The following is a 7,451-nucleotide window of genomic DNA, read 5'->3' on the forward strand; positions in this document are numbered from 1 at the left end:
TTTGATAAAATACCCTAAGTTAACATTCTAGCGTGCTTAATGGTCTATAATATGCAAATACGCAAAGACGTGCAGCATTAGCCATCGCGGTTTATCCTAAACCATGTCTGGTAGTGCAAAAACCGATGAAAAAACAAACGAAAAGAACACCTATAATGATCAGTTCGCGGTGGCCATAGAGAGAGTTGTTAGACGACGGTGGTTTCTTTCTCAAGCGGTTCCGTCGTCCCCTGGCACGAAAATTGACGGTTCCAATATCTTGATTCAGATGTTTATCGTTCGATACTTGCATTCGGATGGTCAAAATCGAGCACTCGGAACAAATTTTCCTAGTTTCTGAGCAGCGTGCGCCCGCTCAGCGCACTTGCAAGTGCTTTCGCCATCGAGCTGCGAGCGCGATCGAGATCTGACGAAATATCGACCATGGTGACAACTGCGAGCACCCTCGTAGTAGTCACCACGGTGTCTGAGGCACCTGAAGTATTTGAAGAACATGCGAATATTTCGATTGGGCAGGACTTGACTCCAATCTTGTGATGGTTCCACATCACTGTAAACCAAGTTGGAGCGCAGAAGTTCCAAACTCGTCGGCCGTGGTTTTCACCCCCACTGTTGACTTCGTCCTTTTCCAAGAGTTCATTCAATGCCTACATTAGCCGCAAGTGCGTGATCCCCAGCATCGCATTACTTTTGGCACCATATCATTCTGGCACCAAGACCCTAACGTCGGCTCCCACGAACGCGCGCAGCTTCGGCTCATACTTGAGAACCTGTCCCCATGTTGACGTAGTCGCCATGAAGTGCTCTAAAAAGCAAGTTATTTGCGAAACATTCGGCAGGTCCCACGTATCATGGGAATCGATGTAACACGAAGCATGGGGTGGGAAAGTGGCCACGGTGTATTTATTTACATTGAGCGAGAAGTTACGAAATGACGCTAAAGATAGGCGCAAATGGTATAACGCACACACATATGTCGAAGAGTCGCACATTGGTTATATAACCAGTTGTTTACAGTTGCGGAACGATGCCAACAGCAACATACGTATTACCAACACCAGACACGGTAAGCCGATATGTAGTGCTTATACTTGCCCGTTGTGATCGAGAGCGCTCGCACGTTTCACGAACCCGTGTGCATGTGTGGAAGGGTTCTTGATAGTCCTCACGTAGATGGCCGCGAGCGCAATGTCTTTGTTATTGTGATTGATGTGTTCGACGCAGGCCTCGCAGATTCCGCTGCTTGTCTGTGTTTGTTCGGTGCGGGGAAGTGGGATGGCGCCTGCGTTCAAGTTGCGCCTCGCCGTGTTATTATATGCGTATAAGAACACGGCGATGAGCAATTCGAACGCAGGTGGCAGAAGGCCGTGTACGTTGTCAGTGCATTTTATAAAACACTGTGCGTTGTCAGTGTATGTTAGAAAACACCAGGTGGTCGAAATTTCCGTAGCCCTCCACTACGGTGTCCTTCATAATCATATCTGGTTTTTGGACGTAAAACCCCGGATATGATTATTGTTGGAATGTTTGTTTGTCCAAAAAAAAAGTTCTTATTTTGCTGCCTCTCCTTCTTGCTATGGCTTGTTTCTGAATGCTTTCGCATGTTCACGAATGCGCGCGCTTCGTTCTACGGCGCCGGAGTTTATATTTGACATGATTTCTCGAACTCTGTGCGCATCTCACTCCTTTGTGCATTGGGTTCTGTGTCGCAACCTTTCAGAGGCCAGCTACGGGCACGAATAATCGTATTTGTGTGGCGACTGCGCAGTCCATGCTTAGTTGAACATTTAAGCCAGGCTCTTCGACTAAGGTGCCAGTGCAGTAGGGAGAGGAAGCCCAAACGCCAGATTTAGGGTGCCCTTAGCAACTTCTAATTTCGCTAAACCTTAAACCTCTCGATCCATCAGTCAGAGCTGGGCAAAGATACTTTGAAATTGTATCGCGATACGATACAAGATACTCAGGCAAGAAGTATTTGAGATACAGATACAAGATACTACAACACCGATTGTATCCGATACGATACATTCCAATTGTATCTTAAGATACCTCGATACATTCGCAAATTTGTTACTATATATTCATATAATGTAGCACTAAAGGCCTATACATAACAATTTTCGCTCGAAAATTTATTAACTGCGAGCAATTTTGTTCCATCTGAATAAATGTCAGTTGGTATCTCATAAGTTTTGTACTTCTAGCTCAAGCTATGTCAGTTTCATTCCGAAACAACTTATGGTGTTTCTTTAGCTGCTTAACATAATAAGCTCTTTATACACTTCGCTGATGGCGGTTTTGCTTGTCGCTTTTCCAATTATGGAAATCGCTGCTCTGCTTGCCGCCCAGCTAGCGGGTTGCCATCTAATTACAAGACGTCAACAAGAAGTCTCTGCACGGTGGTGCAAATCCCGCTGTGGAGTTCTACCTTGCCCATAAACGTATTACGGTTTTTCAGCATAGCGGATCACCGGACAGGTGTACGCCACCAAGAACATGGGCAGCCCAGAAACCTTTCAGACGTATTGTACAGTTGTACAAAGCGCTGCAGGACGTCGCCCTGTACACACTATTAATGAGAACTAACAGACAATAATGCCAAGGAAAGTACTTTCCTTGGCGTTATGTCTGTTAGTTCTCATTAATATCGTGTCTAACAAAGAAAACGAGCCCTTAAGTGTCATCTTCTTTCCTTTGTACACACTATTGGCACTTATAGCTACGATTATCTGGTGATTAGTAACAGTATACAGAAGAATTTGGGGAATCTTAAACGAGGAAAACAAATGTATCTAAGTAAAATAGAAAAGCGGTTCCGTATCAAACACAGTGAATAAGTATAGAAACACAATAGAGACGGCCACCCCAAGAACTGGTGATATATTTAAGAGCTAATAATACGATTAAGAATAATTGTTGCGTTTTCCATCGCAAAACCACGATACGAATATGAGAGATGCTGTAATGGAGGGCTCCGGAAATTTCGACCACCTGGATTCTAAAACCTCAATATAAGCGTACGGGCCTCGAGTATTTTCCCTCCATCGAAATGCGGCCGCCACGATCTTCGGGACAGCAGTCAAGCACCATAACCACTAGACCACCGCCGCCAGTGACCCCTAATAGCTATGACAATTAGGCGTTTAAAAGGGGTCATGAAGCACCCCTTGGGCTTGTTGAAAAAACAAATCATGTGGAAAGCTGACACGGCTATGAACTGCTCTGCCAAATATTACAGTCGTGCGCGCCGCGTAAAGGCCACAAGCGGAGCAGAGGCCAGTTCTCACTCTCGTCGGTGGGCGGAACGTCTGCACGTTGACGTCGCGGATCTGCCAGTTTACGTCGCAAGAGACATAGCATGCTTACTGGTCGATAGCCGACGTAAATCGAGAGCGGCGTTCGGATCAAATGCGCTTCTTGCCACGGGGTGCCGCCACTTGCCGGTGCCGCACTCCTCAGTACATGGTAGCCGTACTCGCGCGCGCGAATCACAGCGGGAGAGCGATCGCGTTTCATGACGCGCGTTGACGTAACTTCTTTCCCCCTGCCATCCCTCCCTATGTAGCTTCCAGTGCGCTCGTCGGCACGAGAAAAGAGAGAAAGCGCTGAGAGCGTGCGCCAAACCCCCGTAACTCCGCTCATTCTTGACGGATTCGAGAAATTTTTGCGGCAATCGATTCGGGAGGCAGCAAACTCCGATACTGAGGTCATTAGATCATTACTTGGAAAAGTGGTTCATGACCCCTTTAAGGTAAGACCATTGAAAATTTAGTGTCTACGGAAAATAGCGTAAAACGGCTCGCATAGAAAAACGGAGCATTTGGTTTCTCAAATTCCTTTGCTAGCAGCTTAAAGATGGTTATTATAATGAAAACTTATTTCGCTAATTTACTTAGCAGTAAGCAGAATTTGTTACTGTATACACTAGACACGCCCGGATAATTATATATTTATTCTCAACATCGCCTTTACGTGACAGCAAATTCAAGTGGAATATAAGTTTGTAAACAGTAGCACAAATGACGCAGACATCTCAAAGGTAAGCATAAAACAAAGAGCTTACCTTGGCACCACGTTAAAGACATATTGCAGTAAGCAGACCGAAAAAAAAAAACGACATAGAGACATAGGTAATGTATGGGATGGAAAAGAAGGAAAAGAAGGACAGCTAAGAAAGAACTTGAGCTTGTGATTTTAAGCACATGATTATGGTTTTTGTGCTTATGATTTCGTGCGTATGACTTTTTTATGATTTTGTGCTCATGATTCTAATTATAATTTTAAAAACTTTTTCAATAAAAGAAGAGAAGTACGCCACGATAGCTTCGGTTAGGTGGATGCCTGTTCTGTTAGATCGAGCATCTGTACCAGTGCGCGGTGCTATAGCTATTAGAATGTTGTTTGCATATAAGTCAATCTCATGGCATGTAAGCCAAACTTACATCCGCGAAATCCTTCCAATCACCGATGTGTGAAAGCCACAATACGCAAAGCAACCCCTCCCCTTCTTGCATCATTTTGACTTCGCAACGAAGCACCCCGCTAGAGAAACTTTGACAACGATACTACAGCGGCATCAGGATGTGTGCGAAAGACGCCGCACGCATTGGAGTACGCGGCACAGGAAGGGCTAAGTGCCAATCGTCATGGCACTGAGACAACTAAAAAAAAAAAAAGCGAGGAAAGAAAATGTCGGCTAGGCATAAACGTTCGCGTGCTTGTCTGTCGAGACGATGCGAACGCCACCACGTGACTGCTCCACAATAGAGGCGATCAGAGCCTTCGCCTATCCTCGCAGGAAAACTCTGGCGTAAAGGTAAAATAATATGTCACTGCCTTCAGTTTTATTCTGGTGACAGTGGCAGCAGTACCAGCTTGAGAAGCGGAGTTCAGCCGACGTTTATTGTTTCGCCCGGTGGTGGTGCGACCGTAGTATCTTGTATCTTAAGATACACGATACATTCTTCAATGTATCGGAAATACAGATACTGATACACGTCTTGCGAGACGTATCGCGATACAGATACAAGATACCCAAAGAGTATCTAAGACAGTATCGAAGATACATGTATCTTCGATACTGCCCAGCACTGCCATCAGTGAAGTTTGTGACGTGGTGCGTACGTATTCGGTGATTATACTTAAACCGTTTCATGTTTCGCATGATCGATGCCCCGAATTTCACACCGAAGCCACGTTCCGCTGCCGAAACTGAAATGGCACGATAGAAATTTTGATTTTTAGTAGTTCAGCACCGTAGGCCAATACCACGTAAACATCCATGCTTTCTAGTACTACGTATCACTGTAAGAATGAAGACGCGTCAGTAACTTAGAACATCACGTATTCATTAGCATCCTAGCAAAAAGCAAATTATTTGGGCAACAGGAATCCCATGTATAAAAATGTTTGCCTTAGTTTCGTTATGCCCATGTTAAAATATAATATGGCCTAGCTTGAAAACTTCAGGAGATGTATAAACCAAGGTCTTGGCACCTCCCTCAATCAAACACAAAAAACGTGCAGGCTTTCTGAACAGGCTGGTTCTTCTTATTTCAACTGAGAAGAAACAAATTAGTTACCGTTATTTTTTTAATTTAAAGGCACAGGAGTATCGCTCTCGAGCATGTCAGTACTATTTGGTATAGGCTAGCGCGGGATGCTCCATTAAGAGGATTCAGGGGGGGGGGGGGCAAATTTCAACGCAGTGCGCCCTCCCCTTCCCGTCTGTCGAGTCCGATAAAAAAAAAACAAGCTGCGTAATGGATGCAAAAATGCAAATGAAGCGATGACGTGATTCTCATAACGTTCTGCCATTGGTTCCCGGCTTTCCGGGTTAAAGGTGGGAAGTAAACGGTTATTTGAATGCAACGTCATGGGTCGTAGCCCGCCATTATCTCCAAAAAAAAACATGTGTCGCCATAACCCTGCACATTAAAAATGACGTGAAATGTCCAACAGAGTAAATGTATCAGCCAGAATTGGCGCCCACCTTTAGATGAATGGGGGGGAGGGCCCCACATCCCCCCCCCCCTCATGCGCACGCCTATGGTGCAGGGTAGCGTACCAGTATTTCTGGACTGGTCAACATTCCTGCCTTTCCTCTCTCCGCTGTTCCTTCCAACCAGCGACACTCCCTGTCCAACGACTTCTTTCATTACTTCAAGCCTCGATCTCCTCTTTACCTTCTGTATTGACTGTATTACTGGGAATGTTTGATACTCACCGTGATATAAAAATGCGTTCGTGTGACCTCCGACAACAATGTCCACTTCGTCCACCTCTGCCGCAATTTGCTTTTCACGGACGGTGTGCGTTTCGACCTGAATTATGTCAGTAGATTCGGCGGTTTGCTGCACTTTTCTCCAAACTGCTGTGAAGTAGAACAGAGAAAGGTACCTGAATAGCTCAGAAAAAAATATACGGGACTTTGAGCACGAGTCTTTAGCAAGGAAATTCTCTTCTTTGCCTCCTTCCCGCGGTTTTTCGATATGGCGCGCCTGCTTGGTCGGTTTCAGGCGTCGTGTAAACTTGAATATTACACTGTCCACAGCATCCGCTCGCCCCTCCGGATAGTATCATAGCAAACCAAGCCAATCCTGGAGAGCCCGTCATATTGTTACTAAACCTGCTATTCACATCAATAGTCATTCTAGGTTGGCTGTACCTGAATTTCTTTGTCACAATACAACACATCTGTGAATGATATACACAGTTCTCAAAGTTTTTCCACCGCTAATTAGAAAAAGCAACATGCCCCCGTAGGGAAGATTCTGCATCTAGGTTATATGTTTTAATGAATACTATTACCACGACTAGTTAGTCAACAAAGGTAAATTAGAGAAGAACTTGTCGAATAATGCTAACACATATTTAGAGCTTTAGAAAAGCATTCTTGAACACTTCGCTTTGCTTTCTTCGCAATGCTCCTATTTTGTGATATGCTTTATGAAATCTTACACTACCTCTAGTTTGAGGTCATGGTTTGGCCGGGAGACTTGACCTCAAGACTGAATTCTCCGTACCTCACGACAGCTGCATAGAGTCCCCATCTTTTTGCCCGCCATAGCCTTCGACCCTAACCACGTACCAACGCCTGAACAACAATACTAATGCTTCCCAAAATCGCCTTCGCAGAAGACTCCTCTAAATTAGCAATTTCTTCCGAAGTCCAGACGTCGATGGCCAAATGCGAAGCCCCCACGTTGCCGTGGAGAACTGAAGGTCGCACAATGACGTCATGCCTAGAACTTCGATTTCTCAAGCTTGAAAATGCCTTACTACCATTTCCGTTTTGAGTATCAAGCCTACATTGAAAGAACAATACTTTTGGGCGCATCTAATATATAAATATTTCAACTTCTACAAGTCCTAACACGCCGCATTTAGTTAGTGTTTAATAAAATTATCCACCGATTTATTTGAACTGGTTTGCTAGCCGCAACATCCAG

The sequence above is a fragment of the Rhipicephalus sanguineus genome, chromosome 8 (assembly GCF_013339695.2).
Source record: "Rhipicephalus sanguineus isolate Rsan-2018 chromosome 8, BIME_Rsan_1.4, whole genome shotgun sequence".
NCBI lineage: Eukaryota > Metazoa > Arthropoda > Arachnida > Ixodida > Ixodidae > Rhipicephalus > Rhipicephalus sanguineus.